The sequence below is a fragment of the Lepus europaeus genome, chromosome 17, assembly GCF_033115175.1.
Source record: "Lepus europaeus isolate LE1 chromosome 17, mLepTim1.pri, whole genome shotgun sequence".
In the NCBI taxonomy this organism is placed as follows: domain Eukaryota; kingdom Metazoa; phylum Chordata; class Mammalia; order Lagomorpha; family Leporidae; genus Lepus; species Lepus europaeus.
This window is the reverse complement of record NC_084843.1, coordinates 43783342-43802690: the sequence shown is the minus strand read 5'-3', so window position 1 is coordinate 43802690 and position 19349 is coordinate 43783342.

Genomic DNA, 19349 nt, shown 5'->3' with positions numbered 1-19349 from the left:
AGGGATTTCCTTAGTTTGGTGATGTCATTCTCTTGCTCAGGTCTAGTACCCAGTCCGTCCAAGTACACACAGACATGCTCCTCTGAAGTCTTTCTTCAAGGGAGCATCTGGATCCAACGCTCACCACATGGAACCTGCAAATCCTGTCTTCATGTCTTGAGAGATCATCCAGCACAGGGACTCGCTCTGCACTCTGGTGATTCAGCCGAAAACCTTGATGGTCACCAGAAAGGGCTGAAAGGGAGCTTAGCCATCCCAAATGAGTCACTGTCCAATTCTTTCCATTCACATCACTCTTCCCAAGGATGAACACAGAACTTCTTACATGTGTGTGTGTGCGCGCGCACACACACACACGCTTGCACAAACACATATAAAACCCACAATATATACTCTTGGTTGGTCATCTACATATCTTATTATAAATTTTCCTTGCCTTTTCTACTAGATTCACTTTTTTATAATTGCCAGGAGTAGGATATTTGGGAAAGAACTGCAATATATTTTTTTTAAAAATAAGATTTATTTATTTGAAATCAGAGTTACACAGAGAGAGAAGGAGAGGCCAAGAGAGAGAGAGAGAGAGGTCTTCCATCTGCTGGTTCACTCCCCAGTTGGCCACAACAGCTGGAGCTTCACCCATCTGAACCCAGGAGCCAGGAGCTTTTTCCAGGTCTCCCATGCAGGTGCAGGGGCCCAACGATGTGGGCCATCTTCTACTGCTTTCCCAGGCCATAGTAAAGAGCTGGATTGGAAGTGGAGCAGCCAGAACTCAAATTGGTGACCATGTGGGATGCTGGCATTACATGCAGTGGCTTTACCCACTACACCACAGCACCAGTCCCAAGATTCAAATCTTAAATACGGGGCTGGTACTATGGCATATTGGGTTAAGCTGCCATCTGTGATGCCAGTATCCCATAGGAACACTGGTTCCAGTTCCAGCTGTTCTACTTCCAGTCCAGTTCCCTGCTAATACTCCTGGGAAACAGTGGAAGACGGCCTAAGTCCCTCGGCCCCTGCACCCATATGAAAGACCCAAATGAAGCTCCTGGATCCTGGTTTTTGCCCGCCCCAGCCCCTGCCATTTCAGCCATTTGGGGAGTGAATCTGCTAGTGGAAGATTTCTGTCTCTCTCTGTAACTCTGCCTTTCAAATAATATAAATAAATCTTTTTAAAAAATCAAATATGTGCTCAATGCCTATTTCTGCCCTTTCTTCCCTAAATAGTATCTTTTGCATATGGTAAGTGAGCAAAATATTTAGTGAATGAGAATGTGAATGAACTGCAGTATTTTTAATTCAAAGAAATCAAGCTGATTCAAAGCTCAAAATTAAAAATTTTACATTTAAAATAATTGAGAACAGAATAGAGACTCAAAAATTTCTTACTTAGAGACTAACTACAATCAATCATTCATTCAAGAAACATTTATTAGGTACACTGAGCTTGGCACTATGCTATATGTTAGGGTCACAAAAATAAATCAGCCTGATATCAAGGAGTTCATAATCTATAGAGAACAACACATACACAAGTATTTATTTTTTGGTGTAATGAAGATAGTGACAATGAGTCCTAGATGCTGGGGGTTACAGAGGACACTCAGTTGTGTAGTACTCTAATTCCACCAATGTAAAATGCAATATGACACCCTGACACAATTGCCTGTGGGATAATTGCTTCATGTGGAAAACTGCAAGCTCCATGAGGTCACTCACAAAAGTCTCCCAAGTAATTAGGCAAGGGTCTGGAAAACATAGGAACTGAATAATCTCTTGAATAAATCAATGAATGGATTGATGATACTCATGCTGCTGCTACTGCTTCTGTTAAGAGCTGAGACGACTTCAAGGATGCCCAGGATTGAAGGAGATCAGACTCCAGCGTCAGATAAACCTGGTTTTCAGCCCCTTACTATGCTTAGACGAAGGTGTTGCCTTTCTAAACTTTGGTTTTTACATTCATGAAACTGAAATACTACTACTACCTAACTCATAGCTTTATTGTGAGATTAAGATAGGAAACAAAAACACCTACCATGCTACCTAATACACAGTATGCACCAAAATATATGCTTGTCATTTATAATTTCTGTATTTTTATCTTTTTGTTACTGTAAATGGAAGCAGAGGAAAAATGGCAATATTTCCTCTCAATGTAAATCCGCTAACAATGGTTCACATCTGTTGATAAAAGGATAAAGGAGCTCCCTAATCTTCCCTTGAAATGTTATTACTCCTGAGATACTAATAATTTTCACAATTTAAAAATCAAATACCTTCTGTCCTTAAGTTTCTATATGAGAAGTTCATGAAAACAAATCAAGCTTATCATTAAAGACTAAAACGGTTTCAACTAATATCGAAATCGCTAGAAAATATGAATATTCTTTGTCCCAACAGGTTCTTGAGATTTATCAATAGATAAAATAAATACATGCAATGATTTCAGTGCAATTTTGTTCATGCTAATGATACTTAGAGTAAAATTCAAAACACAAACATCCAGTTATGATGAAGTTACAACACATATATGTAATAACTTCCAGATGTCACTTTTTTAGGTACAGTTATTTTTATTTTACTTATTTGAAATTCAGAGTTAAAGAGAGGCAGAGAGAGAAAGAGTAAGAGAGAAAGAGGAAGACACAGAGAGAGAGAGAGAGAAGGAGAGAGAGAGAAAGGTCTTCCATTTGCTGGTTCACTCCCCAGATAGTCACAAAGGCCAGAGTTGTGTGGATCTGAAGCCAGAGTCAAGACCTTCTTCTAGGTCTCCCACATGGGTGCAGGGGCCCAAGGACTTGGGGCCATCTTCCACTGCTTTCCCAAGACACAGCAGAGAGCTGGATCAGAAGTGGAGCAGACAGGATTCATCCCATATGGGATGCCAGCACTGCAGGCAGCAGCGTCACAGCACTGGCCCAAATGTCATTTTTTTTTTTGACAGAGTTAGACAGTGAGAGAGAGAGAGAGAAAAGGTCTTCCTTCCATTGGTTCACCCCCCCAAATGGCCGCTATGCTGGCACGCTGCGCTGATCTGAAGCCAGGAGCCAGGTGCGTCCTCCTGGTCTCCCATGCGGGTGCAGGGCCCAAGCACTTGGGCCATCCTCCACTGCACTCCCAGGCCACAGCAGAGAGCTGGCCTGGAAGAGGAGCAACTGGGACAGAATCTGGCACCCCAACCGGCACTAGAACCTGGGATGCCGGTGCCACAATTGGAGGATTAACCTAGTGAGCTGAGGCACTGGCCCAGATGTCCCTCTTAATTCCATATTTTCTCATACAAATATACCATCATTTTTCCGGTTCATGGGCAAATATATTGTTTTGAAGTTTTGTCACTATTCATAATGTAGAAATGGTATCTTTTATATACATATTCTGTGTTGCTTTTATTATGATAGGTTCCTAAAGCTAATATTCCTGGATCAAAAGGAATGTGGGAATTATTATGAAAGTCCTTTGGAGGAATAGCAAAATACACAACAACCCCAAGACATACTAGAAGTAATGACTGAATTTAATGTATTTTAATGGTAAAGTTGGAGAGCTCAAGAGAACTTACCCTATGAGACATCTTTTATCATCACCCAGCTATTCAATTAATCCAAATGTTTCAGGAAAAGACTATGGATGGAGAATAAAAGCATATATAGTCCCTCCACTTGGGAAATATCTTTCCTCTTTTGGCAAATTGAGGAAATATATTTTACTTGTTGCACACAATAAATCAGTATCTATGTAAAATACTAACTCATTCAGCCAGATGCATAACGTATTTTATTTCATATGGCAGGGGCTATTTTTATCAGTAACTGGAAAAGTAATTCTATGACTATAGACAGGATGTAGAAGATTAAACTCTTGAAAACCATTTGTTTTTATTATCTTAAGAGACATATAAGACATAAGCCTAATACGCCTCATTCAGGGCACAAAACCAACATTTTTCTTTAAGTCTCTGGTATTGGTAACTATTAAATTTTTTAAATCTGAAAGGAGCTCACAAATTGGGCATCATATTTTTATTAGTAACAATATAAATATATTGTACCCTGAATTTTATACTAATATTCACTTTTTAAAAGAAATGGCACTGGCCAGTGCCATGGCTCACTAAGCTAATCCTCCAATTGCAGCGCCAGTACCCTGGGTTCTAGTCCCAGTTGGGGTGCCGGGTTCTGTCCCAGTTGCTCCTCTTCCAGTCCAGCTCTCTGCTGTGGCCCGGGAAGGCAGTGGAAGATGGCTTAAGTGCTTGGGCCCTGCACCCGCGTGGGAGACCAGGAGAAGCACCTGGCTCCTGGCTTTGGATCGGTGCAGCACTCCAGCCGTGGCAGCCGTTTGTGGGGTGAACCAACAGAAGGAAGACCTTTCTCTCTAACTCTGCCTGTCAAATAAAAGAAAAAAAAAAAAAAGAAATGGCAGTAAATCTCTAGCTATTTATATGTATTTTTTGCCCCTTAACTATGAGACAAAGGGTGGGGGAAGAAAGGCAGAATAAAGTGGAGATGGAGGTAATGAAACAATTCACCAATTTTTTAGTATTTATCTTCTAATCAAATAATGTAAGCAATTCACTCAATCAGTAATTCACTCATTCTTATAGTACTCAGAGACTATTCAATATTTCCTATCTATAAATATTATAGGCATAAAATCACAGTGTGATTTATTTAAACTTGCCTTAGACATTAGAAAACAGTGTGTGTATATTAAAATACTGCCTTGAGGGCCCAGCACTGGGGTGCAGCAGGTAAAGCTACCACCTGAGAGGCCAGCATCCCATATGGGCACTGGGTTTAGTCCCAGCAGCTTCATTTCCAGTCTGGCCCTCTGTTAATGGCCTGAGAAAAGCAGCGAAAGATGGCCCAAGTGTTTGGGCTCCTGTTACCCATGTGGAAGACCCAGATGAAGCCCCTGCCTCCTGGTTTCTAGCCAGAGCCATTGTAGTCATCTGGGGAGTGAATCAGCAGATGAGTACTCTCTTTCTCTCTCATTTCTGTGTAATCTTTCAAATAAATCTTTAAAAAAATGCTACTTTATTTCAATTACTATATTTATGTGGCTATGAAATATACTTGGTGCAATTTAAAAAATGTAAATGGAGAATTATTTCCTACATTCTCTTCATCCGAAAAACACCAGTCTCATTGGATACTCTTCCACGACAGACAAGAGAACATCTGTAATGTATGTACTGCTTCTTACTCAGTAATGACCTTCTAGACTACTAAAAGGGTCATCATTTTTCTTATTTAAATTTCCCTCAAAAATCTATTGTATATGAGTGAAACTGACATCCTGAAATTTGATTATTGTTTACAGCCCTTTTCTTTTTTTTTTTCTTTTTTTTTTTTTCTTTTTTTAATTTTTGACAGGCAGAGTGGACAGTGAGAGAGAGACAGAGAGAAAGGTCTTCCTTTTGCCGTTGGTTCACCCTCCAATGGCCGCCGCGGTAGCGCGCTGCGGCCGGCGCACCGCGCTGTTCCGATGGCAGGAGCCAGGGGCTTCTCCTGGTCTCCCATGGGGTGCAGGACCCAAGCACTTGGGCCATCCTCCACTGCACTCCCTGGCCACAGCAGAGAGCTGGCCTGGAAGAGGGGCAACCGGGACAGGATCGGTGCCCCGACCGGGACTAGAACCCGGTGTGCCGGCGCCGCAAGGCGGAGGATTAGCCTGTTGAGCCACGGCGCCGGCCTGTTTACAGCCCTTTTCTATACTCCTAAGGAACAGTGGTCCATCTACTTAATACTTGTTGAATTTTTTTAATTGAGGATTAAGCTTCTGATTATAAAGTAAATTGAAAGTATGTAATCACATGAATTTAAAGAAAAATCAGAGGAGGAGGAGGAGGGATGGAGGAAAGGTGGGAAGTATTATTTTGTTCTTAAAACTGTATATATGAAATACATGAAATACGTTCTCTTTATATAAATAGAAAAGTCTCTCCTTTTGTTCCAGTGTCACACATACACAGCATATAAAGTAGCTTGTTTCTATCAACTACAAATACTTCATTATATAATTTTCCTATTGTTGGACTTCTTGCTTTTCTATTATTAATAAACAAATAAACTTTCCTGTTTGAATTTTTTCTTGTTGTTTTCTACTGAGTCTGTTCACTTTACAATTAATTTGTCTTGATGCTTTATGTATTCAAAATACTAGTCCTCTGTGTTTAATGCATATCATAAATGTGCTGTAGTTTGTCATTTACAATTTTATTAGTTTTGCTAAACATTAATATAGATCATTTTAATGTTGCAATAGAAAAATTCACCTATTTTCTTCTATAGTCTCGATTCTGTGTCATTCTTTTTTTTTTATATTTATTTACTTGAAAGTCAGAGTTACACAGAGAAGGAGAGGCAGAGAGAGAGAGAGAGAGAGAGTGAGAGAGAGAGGTCTTCCATTCACTGGTTCACTCCCTGGTTGGCTACAGTGGCTAGAGCTGCACTGATCTGAAGCCAGGAGCCAAGAGCTTCTTCCAGGTCTTCCATGCGGGTGCAGGAGCCCAAGGACTTGGGCCATCTTCTACTGCTTTCCCAGGTGATAGAGGAAAGCTGGATCAGAAGTAGAGCAGCCAAGACTTGAACGGGAGCCCTTTTGGGATGCCGGCACTGCAGGTGGTGGCTTTACCTGCTACGCCACTGCACCAGCCCCAGATTTTTCTTTTAAACCCATGTTTTCCTTTGATTTTATAATTTATTTTTCTAGTTTGATTTTTCTTGTTGGTTGGTCTCTGACACCTGGAATGTATTTTGGTATGATGAGTGAAATACAAATTTAGCCACTTACCCCACCCCAGATATTGACAAATCATCTTTGTTACATAGTGGCAATGCCTCCTTTTTCATAAAATAAATATATAGAAAATATAAATATATATTCATAAATAGAATATATTAACATGTATAAAATTATAAATAGACTATATATATAAAATGCCATGAAATATGATGTTTAATAAATGTATAATATAATGTTTTAATAATCAACAGGTCTTAGTTTCCCCTGAAAATCTTCACTGTTCAGAATTTTTCCGCTACATTTGAGACCAGGATGACTCTATACAGAAGGAAATATATTAGTATGTCATGTAAAAAAAGAATATTGGTAGGAGAGGTCGTGAGGCTTAAAGAACATTTATTTAATCCAATATAATTCTATTTAAATTTATTTCTTATACTCAAACAAAAGTTTGTTTTTGCTAAAAGAAGAAGATAAATCACTAGAAATGTAGATGTGACACCAAATTAAATAATTTTCTCCCAAAACACCTGTAACAACCAACGTGCTAGTGTTTTGTCCTCAGAAGAGCATTTCTGCATTTGGGTACCCAGCAGTCGTTATTTGGGAAATGGAGCATATTCTCTGAATTCCAGCAACAAAAGAAAATTGTAGGTACTTTTTTCTCTTTTGCTGTGTTTTCTGATCCAGTTTCCACTAATTAAGCAGTAATTTAGGCTCTTACACTTTGAAGTTTCACTCATTACCTGGCTTCTGTAAGTCAACAAAAGGCAACATCTAAAGCCCTCAGTGTTGGACCATCACTTTGGGGACTGCTAATTGAATGTAATTACTTTATTTTGCGCCAGGGTTCATACTTGTAGCATTGCCTTGTAATAATTTAAATTGTCTGCATACTGCAGGGGGACTGTTTGACGCCAGAGTGGAGACGGTCAGGCAGCCACTTGGGCTTTGGAAGCGAAGTCAAAAGTAAGGAGACATTGTCATTTGGCTACCTACTCATTAGCTGCCTTCTATGGCTGTCTGTTGTTTTGAATGGACAGGATGTGTAGTGACTGAATCTTGTCCCTAAAAATAGCTATGAAAACATGCATTTGGGATGTACAGTAATTGGTTGCTTAGTTGATCGCAGATATTTTTACAGACCTTGGGAAAAGGCATGATATTTTTAAACCATGACCTTGTCCTTCAATACCACATTACTTCTTCCTCTCTCCCCTCCCCTGTGTAAAAAGAACACAGAGAGAAGAACAGTTATAACATGACAAAGATCAAAAGGCCAAAACTAAAATTCAGAGTTGGCCTTCATTATCTCATTTGAGAAATTGTGTACAGGATAAAATCAAGTTCCTCTGCTCATCAATGTCTTCATAATTTGGCCATCACCTTGCTTCAAACAGGAAGCATCTTCCACAGCATTTTTTTTTTTTTACTGCATCTTAAAACAAAGTTTATTGTAGTGGGGAAAATTATAAGCCTGAAGTCTTTAACAAGTTCTGAAAAAGCTCTCTGACCCACACAGTAGGTGCAATCCAGGCTGAATTTTTGTCTCTACTTGGGTGATTAATCATATGTTGAATCTGGTCTCACTAGCTCTAATAATAGGTCTTGTCTTTGACCGTTTGTGGACCAGGGAAATAAGAGCATCTTCCTTGAGTGTCAGAATCATCCCCTTTTGTTAACGGTGCCAGCAGGTCTACACCACTGGCAGTTAAAACTAATGTGAGCCTTTCATTCTCAAATTGCATTCAAGTTTAGAAAGAAAAAAAACTACTACAATTTGAAAGAAGAGTTAAGACATATAGCACCATGGGGAAAAAGGAGCAAAAAATGAGGTTAAACTATAAAATTGCCTGAACTCCATTTCTTCATGATTTGGAAAAATAAAATGCCCACCAAAGTAACAGATGCCAATTCTGTTCTATGTGTTTAAGGCATGCCTTTTTTTTTTTTTTTTGACATGATTTAAATACCATAAAATTCAGTTTTCAAAATGAATAATTCAGGAGCCGGTGTTATGGCATAGCAGGTTAAGCAGCCACTGCAACACCAGCATTCCATATGAGCACTAGTTTGAGTCTTGGCCGCTCCACTTCTGATATAGCTCCCAACTAATATGCCCAGGAAAGCAGAAGATGGCCCAACTACTTTGGCCCCTGACACCCACGTGTGAGACCCAGATGAAACAGCTGTCTCCTAGCATCGGCCTGGTTCTAGCTGTCATGGCCATTTGGGGAGTGAATCAGCAAATGGAAGATCCCTCTTTGTCTAACTCTATCTTTCAAATAAATAAATCAATATTCTAAAAAAAAAAAAATGAACAATGCAGTGGTTGTTAATATATTCAAAATTGTATAGCCATTACCGCTATCTACTTCCATGACATTTTCTTCATCTAAACATGAAATCAACTCCAATTAGCCATCACTGTCCATTCAGACCTCCCTTCTAGCTCTGGCTTTTTTGCCAATTTCTATCAGCATGGCTTTGCCTATGTAGGGCAGTTCATGTAAATAGAATCAACATGCAGCAGTTAGTCATTGGTTTCTTTGACTTAGTATGTTTTTAAAGTCCATCCATGTTGTAGAATTTATCAGTATTCCACTTTTTATCAGTATTTATTTATTAATTTATCAGTATTCCATTCCAGTATTTTTGTGGCTGAATAATATTGTCCAACTTAAACATTTTTTTCTTTTATTGTGTGTGCTTTTGATGCCTTATTTGAGAAACTATTGCCTAGTCCTACATCACAAAGACTTACTTCTATGTTTTCTTCTAAGTTTTATAGTTTTAACTCATATTTAGATCTTTAATCCGAGTTAATTTTTTAATATACTGTTAAGAGTCAACTTAATTTTTTGCAAGAGAATATTCAGTAATCCTAGCACCATTTGGTGAGAAGATTATGTTTACCCCATAGAATAGCTTTGGCATCCTTGTCAAAAAATTGATTTATCATGTAGGTCTATTTCTGGGCTCTCAGTTCTTATCCACTCACTTAAATGCCTTTCTGACAATGCCATACATTCTGTTTTTTTTTTAAGATTTTTTGGGAGCCAATGTTGTATTACCAAATTTATTTTTTTTATTTTTATTTTATTTATTTATTTATTTATTTTGCACAGGCAGAGTGGACAGTGAGAGAGAGACAGAGAGAAAGGTCTTCCTTTACCGTTGGTTCACCCTCCAATGGCCGCCGCGGCGCACCGCGCTGATCCGATGGCAGGAGCCAGGTGCTTCTCCTGGTCTCCCACGGGGTGCAGGGCCCAAGCAGTTGGGCCATCCTCCACTGCACTCCCTGGCCACAGCAGAGAGCTGGCCTGGAAGAGGGGCAACCGGGACAGGATCGGTGCCCCGACCAGGACTAGAACCTGGTGTGCCGGCGCCGCAAGGCGGAGGATTAGCCTAGTGAGCCGCGGCACCGGCCTATGCCATACATTCTTAATTATTGGAGCTCACATAGTAAGCTTTGAAATCGGAAAAGTGTATATTATTCTTTAAAGATTGTCTGAGGTCTGTAATTTTAACAGAATTATGAACAAAATCACAGTATACATTTTTGACCTGAGAAAATCTGGAACATAATTCAATTTTGAAAAATATTTTTAATGATCTTATAAAACAGTTTCAAATATTGTGAATGGCTCAGTGTATAAAATATTATCAATTATAAGAGTATTTTATTAAATTATGTAACTCATCAAAAAGCCGGTTTACATTTTTCCAATTAATGTTTTAGAAAACCAAATTAATATGAGACTAAAGAATACAATGGAGGTGCTAGCATTGTGGTGTAACAGTGTAAGCCACCACCTGCAACACCGGCATCCCATATGGGCACTGGTTCAAGTCCTGGCTGCCCCACTTCTTATCTAGCTTCCTGCTCATGTGCCTGGGAAAGTCAGGAGAATGGCCCAAGTGCTAGATTCCCTGCACTTAGGAGGTGCCCAACACTGGCAGTTGCAGCCATCTGGGGAGGGAACCAGCAGACAGAAGCTCTGTCTCTCCCTTTCTCTAACTCTGCCTTTCAAAATAAATAAAAATAAGCAAACAAAGACTGCAAAAGAATACTCTGAATTACATATACTTAGCTTAGAATTTATGTCAGAATGTCTATGTTTTTCTTTCAGAACTGCTATTTATTTTTGATGACCAAGAACAAGATACTTTATTTTTCTAATCCTGCTTTTTGTGTACATAATTGGATTATAAGTCCATGTTCCAGAAAGCAGGAATGGAGGAAAGGAGAAGCAGAGGGACAGGCCCTTCCTCTAAAGATTCTGTCTAAATATTGTAGACATCACTCCTTCTCCCACTCCCACACCATTACTCAGAACATAGTTACCCTACCAACAATAGCTGCAACGGAGCCTGGTAAGTAGTCTCAATTCTGGACAAGCAAATTCTCAGAAAATTTGGAGAAATTATCTACTGCAGATGAGACAGTGCAGCTACTCCTGTCAAATTTCTCAGCTAATGTCCACTTATCCTTTATTTGCGTGGACTGTTTGTAGTTTTCATTCAGAAAATGTTTTGCATGTGTAATGACTTCTTTTTGTGAATACAAGAATTTTCCAGGCATTTTTTCTGTTCTTATTTTTAGGTTTGAATTTTATCAAAGTACTACAGATACTTGATAACAGAAAATATTGCAGAAAAGTTTAAAAAGTGTCTATTCTCTGTCCATAGCACGCAATCTATTTTCTATGACTTATACTTGTTATCTCTATTGTTATATAGACTTGGATTTCTATTTCCTGTTTTATCTAATTCATATAATAACTGTTAATTCTCTGACATAGAAGATCACAATTTTACTCGCTGTATTCCATTCCACCATCTACTATCCCATACCCGTGCTTAATACTCATATTTCGGGGCCAGGGCTGTGGCGCAGTGGGTTAAAGCCCTGGCCTGAAGCACCGGCATCCTATATGGGCACCGGTTCTAGTCTAGGCTGCTTCTCTTCCCATCCAGCTCTCTGCTATGGCCTGGGAAAGCAGTAGAAGATGGCCCAAGTCCTTGGGCCCCTGCACCCACGTGGGAGACTAGGAGGAAGCTCCTGGCTCCCGACTTCGGATCAGTGCAGCTCCAGTCGCTGCAGCCATTTGGAGAGTGAACAAATGGATAGAAGACCTCCCTCCCTGTCTCTACCTCTCTCTGTAACTCTTTGAAATAAACAAATATTTTTTTAAAAAAAATCTTATTTATTTTATTTTTGTTCTGATTATCTTTATAACCCTTAATATGTAAATGCACACACATCTCTGGTTCTTAATCCACTTATTTTTCAGAGAGTTTATTTTGGTTCCTACTTTATTAATTGAGGATAATAGCATCCTTACAATTTTATTCACCTTATCTTCTCTTTAGCTTCTATTTTCCTGTCAACTACATTTTTACTTGTACATTATCAAAATTGTAAAAACTCTCAGTGTGCCTGCCATCTACATAAAATCTTGATGCATGCTTTTTTCATAGGTAATATATAAAAGCTCGAGAACAATTATAAGGTTTGCATTTTGACTATGTAAATATGATAAATCAGGTCTAGAGTTATACTAGAACTGTTTTCATATTTACAAGTTCATTGGCACAATTATTAAGCAATCAAAGGAGACTGTTTCTTTAGTTTCAAATGAGACTTATTTCCCATCAATTGCTTAAAAATTGTGTTTGTGTGAAGTAACAATTTCTTGTTTTTAAATTTTCTAATGCCCTTCATTTAATTTCTTTAAGCACTTGCCTTTATAATGCACCACTCTGTCAATAATTCCAGAAGTCCTTTTACAAGTCTTTTATTCTTCTAGACTTTTCATCCAAATGCTAAACTTCCTATAATTGGATGAGCATTCTGTTACTGATTATATCTCCAATACACAAGAATAAAAGGAGATACTCAAAATATTACTAATGAAAAATGCATTATTCAAAACAGTATGTACAGTGTAATTCCAAAATTTTAATTGACCTGCATAATTGAAAAATCATGCCTGGTTTACTCCATAAGCTAAAACAATGCCATTTATTATTTAAAAGCCCAGAAAAGCCTAAACAATTACATTAAGAGTGATGTTTTCTGGATTGTGATTTTGGCTTTCTTTATAATTTTCTGTATTTTCTAAAATTTCTAAAATAAGCAAATGTTACTTTCTAAGGAAGGAAGTTGATGAATTTCCCTTCATCCATTTAAAGAGTTTCTATTTATTATCAGAAGTACCTCTTGACAATCAGAAATTAACAGAATATGGATTTCCAATTGACATGGTTTGAGATAAACTTCCATTTACCATAATAGCTTCAACTTTCCTAACCTCACTTTTTATACAGACCTTCATATTAGACTCAACCACAGTAAATCTATTTTTTCCCACATGTTATTTTCTTTCTGTGGTCTCACAATTTCTAATTATTCAAATATAGCACTCTTTCTTTCTTTACTTGGACAAAATGTTATTAGCTACCCCTATCATTTGGTATGCTATTTTCATAGAACAATATAGTAGTACATTTTTTAATGAATTTGACTGTTAAATACAAGTAGTTCACACTAAATACAAATATAAGGACTAAACTCATTTAATCAAACCAGATGATATAATGAAAGCCACCGTTCCGGTAGACAGAGTTGTAGGTTCAGTACTTATCCAGATAATTTGATTACTATAAGCAGTCAACTTTGCCTGAATCAACTGGATAATTGCCTCACCTCTCCATTTTGCATAGCCTACAGTTCTAGGTTTATTTTTGCATCCAATGGGCCATTTTCTGCAGTGATCAGCAATCAGAGAAAATCATATTATCACTCTGTTTAACCTTCCTGTGCCTCAAGTAATTAAGTCAACAAATTAGCTGAAGGCTCCAATGCGGAAGGGGATTGGTAGACTGTGGTCAAGACACATATTTATGAATTTTCCCTTAAGCAGCTTTTCTTGAGGAAGCTTTGATAAGAAACATATGATCTCAATTATCATTAACTCTCTGTGGTTTCCGTGTTTGGGAGCTTGAACCTGACTTGAGAAGGCCTTGGACCCCCTTCGATGTGTGCTTGAACAGTATACTGCCAGGGCACTCACATTTTCCATCTTGTTATCTCGCATGGAGAAAGGGGACTTAAATCACTCTTCACACACTTACTGCAGACTCAGGGATCTGCTACCTAAGCAGGCTGCCTTTGGTTTTTCTTCAGTGCCATTTGGTAATATGATTTTCTCATCAACCCTGTGTCTTTAAGGCTCTTTTTAAATGTTAACTTGTTTAAGTGAAATCATTAAAATATAAGGGAAGATAGACACACATGAAAAAATTTCTACCCTATACACACAACTATGATTTTACTTTAAAAAATCATTGCTATTGTTTCATTTGTGTTTCAGAATTCTAGATTTCATTCTTCTATGTGGAAAGGTTTAAAGGACAGTAGAAGGCTTAACAGTTGATCGATGCTAATACCACTGTTGAGTACATATACTGAAAAATTACATCAAGTATTAACCTTTTTTTTTTTTTTTTTTTTTTTTACAGGCAGAGCTAGACAGTGAGAGAGAGAGAGAGACAGAGAGAACGGTCTTCCTTTCCATTGGTTCACCCCCCCAAATGGCCACTATGGCTGGCATGCTGTGCCGATCCGAAGCCAGGAGCCAGGTGCTTCCTCCTGGTCTCCCACGCGGGTGCAGGGCCCAAGCACGTGGGCCATCCTCCACTGCCTTCCCAGGCCACAGCAGAGAGCTGGCCCGGAAGAGGAGCAACCGGGACAGAATCCAGCACTCCAACCAGGACTAGAACCTGGGATGCCAGCACCACAGGCAGAGGAATAGCCAAGTGAGCCGTGGCGCCGGCCAAGTATTAACCTTTGATTCAGAACCAGGAATGGGCCTAGCATGAGAATCTGGTGGACTTGGCCAGCTGGAATGTGCAATCCAATAGGCCAAGCTATGGCTGAGTGCACGTGGGAAAGGGGCACTCCTCTGTTACTGACACTGTGCAAACACATTTGCCTCTCAAGTGTTAAATAAATCCAATTCTGTCTAATAGATTATTTTCAGGACACATAACTTTAATGAAAGAGGAACTTAGCCCCTGGAATCATTTTAAATATTGTATTTGTGATGAGAATTAAATTATTTGGCTATCTATGTACACATTATTCTGTTAGAGAAGAAAAAAAGTACTTTAAATACTATCACAGAGGTATATAGTCTCCAAATCTAATTGAAAAGTGGCATCTGCTAAACATAAGGAACTGGAGGGTTTATCTTCCTACTTTTTAACATTGTTTTTTTGGGGAAACAATTGCCTAGTGTCTTCCAATGCTGAGATGAATAGAACTGAAAAGGTCACCAGAGTAACTGGGTAACTAATGTGTATTTATAGCAGCGGGGTTTTGATATTGATATTGCAATTGTCGCCATTTTATTTTGAAGAACTGACATCCATTCTCAGCTTGAGAATAACATGTGGAATATGAAAACCATGTTATTAATAAGGAGTTCAGGGGCCAGCGCTGTGGCGCAGTGGGTTAACGCCCTGGCCTGAAGCACTGGCATCCCATTTGGGCGCCAATTCGAGACCCGGCTGCTCCACTTCCGATCTAGCTCTCTGCTGTGGCCTGGGGAAACAGTGGAAGATGGCCCAAGTCCTTGGGCCTCTATATCCACATGGGAGACCAGGAAGAAGCTCCCGGCTCCTGGCTTCAGATTGGCACAGCTCTGTCCATTGCAGCCAATTGGGAGTGAACCAGCTGATGGAAGACCTCTCTCTCTCTCTGCCTCTCCTTCTCTGTTTAACTCTGATTTCAAATAATGTTTTTAAAAAAATAAGAAATTCAGCCTCCTGCATTTTGCTGAACAGAGAAGTGTACAGAATGTAAAATCAAATGATAGTGGTTATTTGCCCATTACTAAACACATATGAAAATTTCAGTAAAAATTAACTTTTTATTTTTTAAAGATTTATTTATGTACTTGAAAGTCAGAAGCACCAAAAGAGAAACAGAGAGAGGGATCTTCTTTTCCTTGGTTTGTCCCCTAAATGCCCGCAATGGCCAGGGCTGGGCCAGGCTGAAGCCAGGAGCTCCATTTGGATCTCCCACGTGGGTGAGCAGGAGTCCAATCATTTGGGCCATCCTTCTCAGCTTTCCCAGGCCATTGACAGTCAGCTGGATTAAAATGGAGCAGCAGGGATGCGAACATACACCCACATGGAATGACAGTGTTGCAGCCAGCAGTTTAATACTCTATAGCACAATGCTGGCCCCCTATGTCTTTTTTTAAATGTACTTACAGAATTTATTCGAGAAGGAGAGAGAGAGAGAGAGAGAGAGAGAGATGGAGGAGGGAGAAGAGAGGAGAAAGATAGAATCTCTCCTACTCAATCATTATGCAAATGCCTGCAACAGCCAATGCTGGGTCAGGGGGAAGTCAGCTGCCAGGAACTCAACCTAGGTCTCCTTCATGGGTAATAGGGATAAAGCCACTTGTAATTACAATCTGTTGCCTCCCAGATGTGCATACGTCGGCAGCTGGAATTGAGAGCAGAACCAAGACTCAAACCTAGACACTCAAATCCAGGTGCTCTGGATATGGGAAGCAGGTTTCCCAAGTGGTGTTTTAACTGCTTTGTCAAACACCTGCACCCAAAATTGACTTCTTAAAACTGAGTTTCACAGGTAAAGGACAAGCCCGTCCTTTTGAGGGGCAGGAGAAAATTTTTGTCTTAACTGGTCATAACTATGTCCTCTTATCCTTCAGAAATATGCAAAAGCTGAAGAGCTCTTTATTATGCCAGAGGTAATTTACGAATCTCATTCTTCAGTAGCTGAAAGGACTGTACTTGAAGCCTTCTTGGTATCCATGAAAGACAAACTAAAATGAACTCACAGAGATGAGTATTGTCCAAGGTGTCTAAGAGTTATAACAGTAATCTTATGCAACTTCAAAACAGAAGCAGTTCATTTTCTTATACTGACAACACCTCTTACACAGTTATTCAAAATGATATGCCCAAATTTCCTCTTCAGATATGACTTGAAAAATTAAATATTACTTATAATGAAATAATGCTTATTGTGAAAACTGTCAAATAAAAAGATAAACATGCAGTCATCAAGTAAATATGCTTTTAAAATTTTTGATGTGGTCTGAATTTGCACACTATACAATTTAGAAAATATTTCGTTTTGAACTACATGTCCCCCACATAGTATTATAGCATATTACAAATAGTATAGCATTCAAAATTTATTATGTTGATCTTTGACAAAGGCACTAAGAACATCTATTGGAGAAAGGATAGTCTTCAAAAGATGGTACCAGGAAAATAAAAAAAATCCACATTCAGAATAAACTATCATCATGTAGAAAAATCAACTTAAAATGGAGTAAAGACCTAAATTTAAGGCATGAAACTATGAAATTACTAAGAGAAATATTTCAGAACATTATGATTTATTGGGCTTCAAGTGCCAGTAAACCCAACTCAAGCTGGCTGAAACATACCCAGAAAGCAGTGCTACAGACCAGTGGGAGAAAGCGACTCCACAACAAACTGGAGGGTATCCTGGGTTCTGGTTCCATTCACCTGCCCATCTCTCAGACAATCTAACTATAGTTGTCTTTCCTCATATCATTTCCCCTCACGCTATGGATCCAACTCCATTGGTATCAGCTCCAGACTTGACACCCACGTACCACAGTTTCCAAAGAAAGTTTCTTTTCCAAAGTTCTTAGGAAAGATCTTTGTTCTAAATACTTGAGCAAAAGCCTTGAATGAGGCATGTCCTAATTGGGCCTGCTTACATCAATTGTACATCTCCAAAATGATCACTAAGACAAGGGAACGTTTTGCTCTTAAAGACTTAGATTTGGATTCCATGATCAAATCCATGCTGCAAGTCACCATGACAGCTCTTAACCTCAATAATCATTAGGGAAACACCCCCCCCCCCAAAAAAAAAGAATGCAATGTCTATTCTTCCTCCTCCCTGATACACAGACACAGATACAGACACACACACACACCCCCAAAGGGTAAAATTATACTACATTTTTGTGCACTGTTCCGCCACCATTGAGAAGTCAATGTATTGGAATAGACAATACAAGGACACTTCAAAAAGTTACTGGAAAATTACATTTTTTTTGACAGATAGAGTTAGACAGTGAGAGAGAGAGACAGAGAGAAAGGTCTTCCTTCCATTGGTTCACCCCCCAAATGGCCACCACAGCCGGTGCGCTGCGCCAATCCGAAGCCAGGAGCCAGGTGCTTCCTCCTAGTCTCCCATGCAGGTGCAGGGCCCAAGCACTTGGGCCATCCTCCACTGCCTTCCTGGGCCACAGCAGAGAGTTGGACTGGAAGAGGAGCAACTGAGACAGAATCTGTCGCCCCAACTGGGACTAGAACCCGGAGCACCGACGCTACAGGCAGAGGATTAGCCTAGTGAGCCGCGGTGCCTGCCATAATTTTCTATTTTAGTACAAAAAAATTTGACATCCATGCACAGAGAGGTCTTCAAAAAGTTCATGGAGAATATGTATTATGAAAAAGCTAATCATAAATTTCAATATTTTTGTGCCAAAATAAATAAATAAATGCATCCTTTTATTCCATTTTCCATCTCTTTTGTTTATTTGGACAGACAAGGAAATGGAGGTAGGGAGAGGGAGATCGAGCTAGCTAGCTAGCTCCCATTCCCTGGTTAACTCCCAAAATACCAGCAAGGGCCCCGGCAGCAACCAACATTGAGAACTGGAAACTAAATCCTGGTATCCCTCATGGGCGCCATTGACACTGTCTCCAAGGTCTGAATTTGCAGGAAGGTGGAGTGGGAAGCCAGAGCCAGGAATCAAGCTATGGCTTGTTGCAGTGGGAAGTGGACTTCTTACCACTGGGACAAAATCTCCCAAACGTCTAGACGTCTCCTCTCCTACACTTTTCCTGATGTTCTGTTATCTCTTCTGTGTCTCTCACATGCGGACACGAAGTCAGTCTTCAGTTCTCCCTTACAAGGAATGGATGCATATTTTACCACTAATTTGGAAAAGTCTAAAGCTTTAAGACTTAGCCGAACAGCTAGATACTATTTATGTCCTAATTCTAATATCTATTTTTCTGTTTTCTTAGTATAGATTTTCAATTACTTATTGCTATTTCCAAACATTTTATGAGTTTCTATCTTTCACTGAAATACTTAGGAATTTTTGAATCTAAATGTCATAACACTGAATTAGAAAACAAAAACTTATACTTACACATAGAGAAAATGAATCTTAATTTTGAAATAAAGTGAATACTTCGTATTTTGATAGATTCTAGAAATAAATTTGGACAAATATAAACATCATTTCCCTTAACAGTTAACAAAAACTATCCTAAAAGAATTTCTGTAACAATAAGGACAAAAAGGTACGGTAATAGCCAGTAAACCAAATCGTAACACTTTTTATCAAGCTGGATACTAATTCTGAGAATCAATGTATACTGGGAAGCCATACACTCAACTTTGTTTTATTGCACTAATATCACTTCAAAAAATGGCCAGTAGAGGGAGTAAATAATTTAAAAATCAAATTAATTTTGATCAATTTCATTTTTAA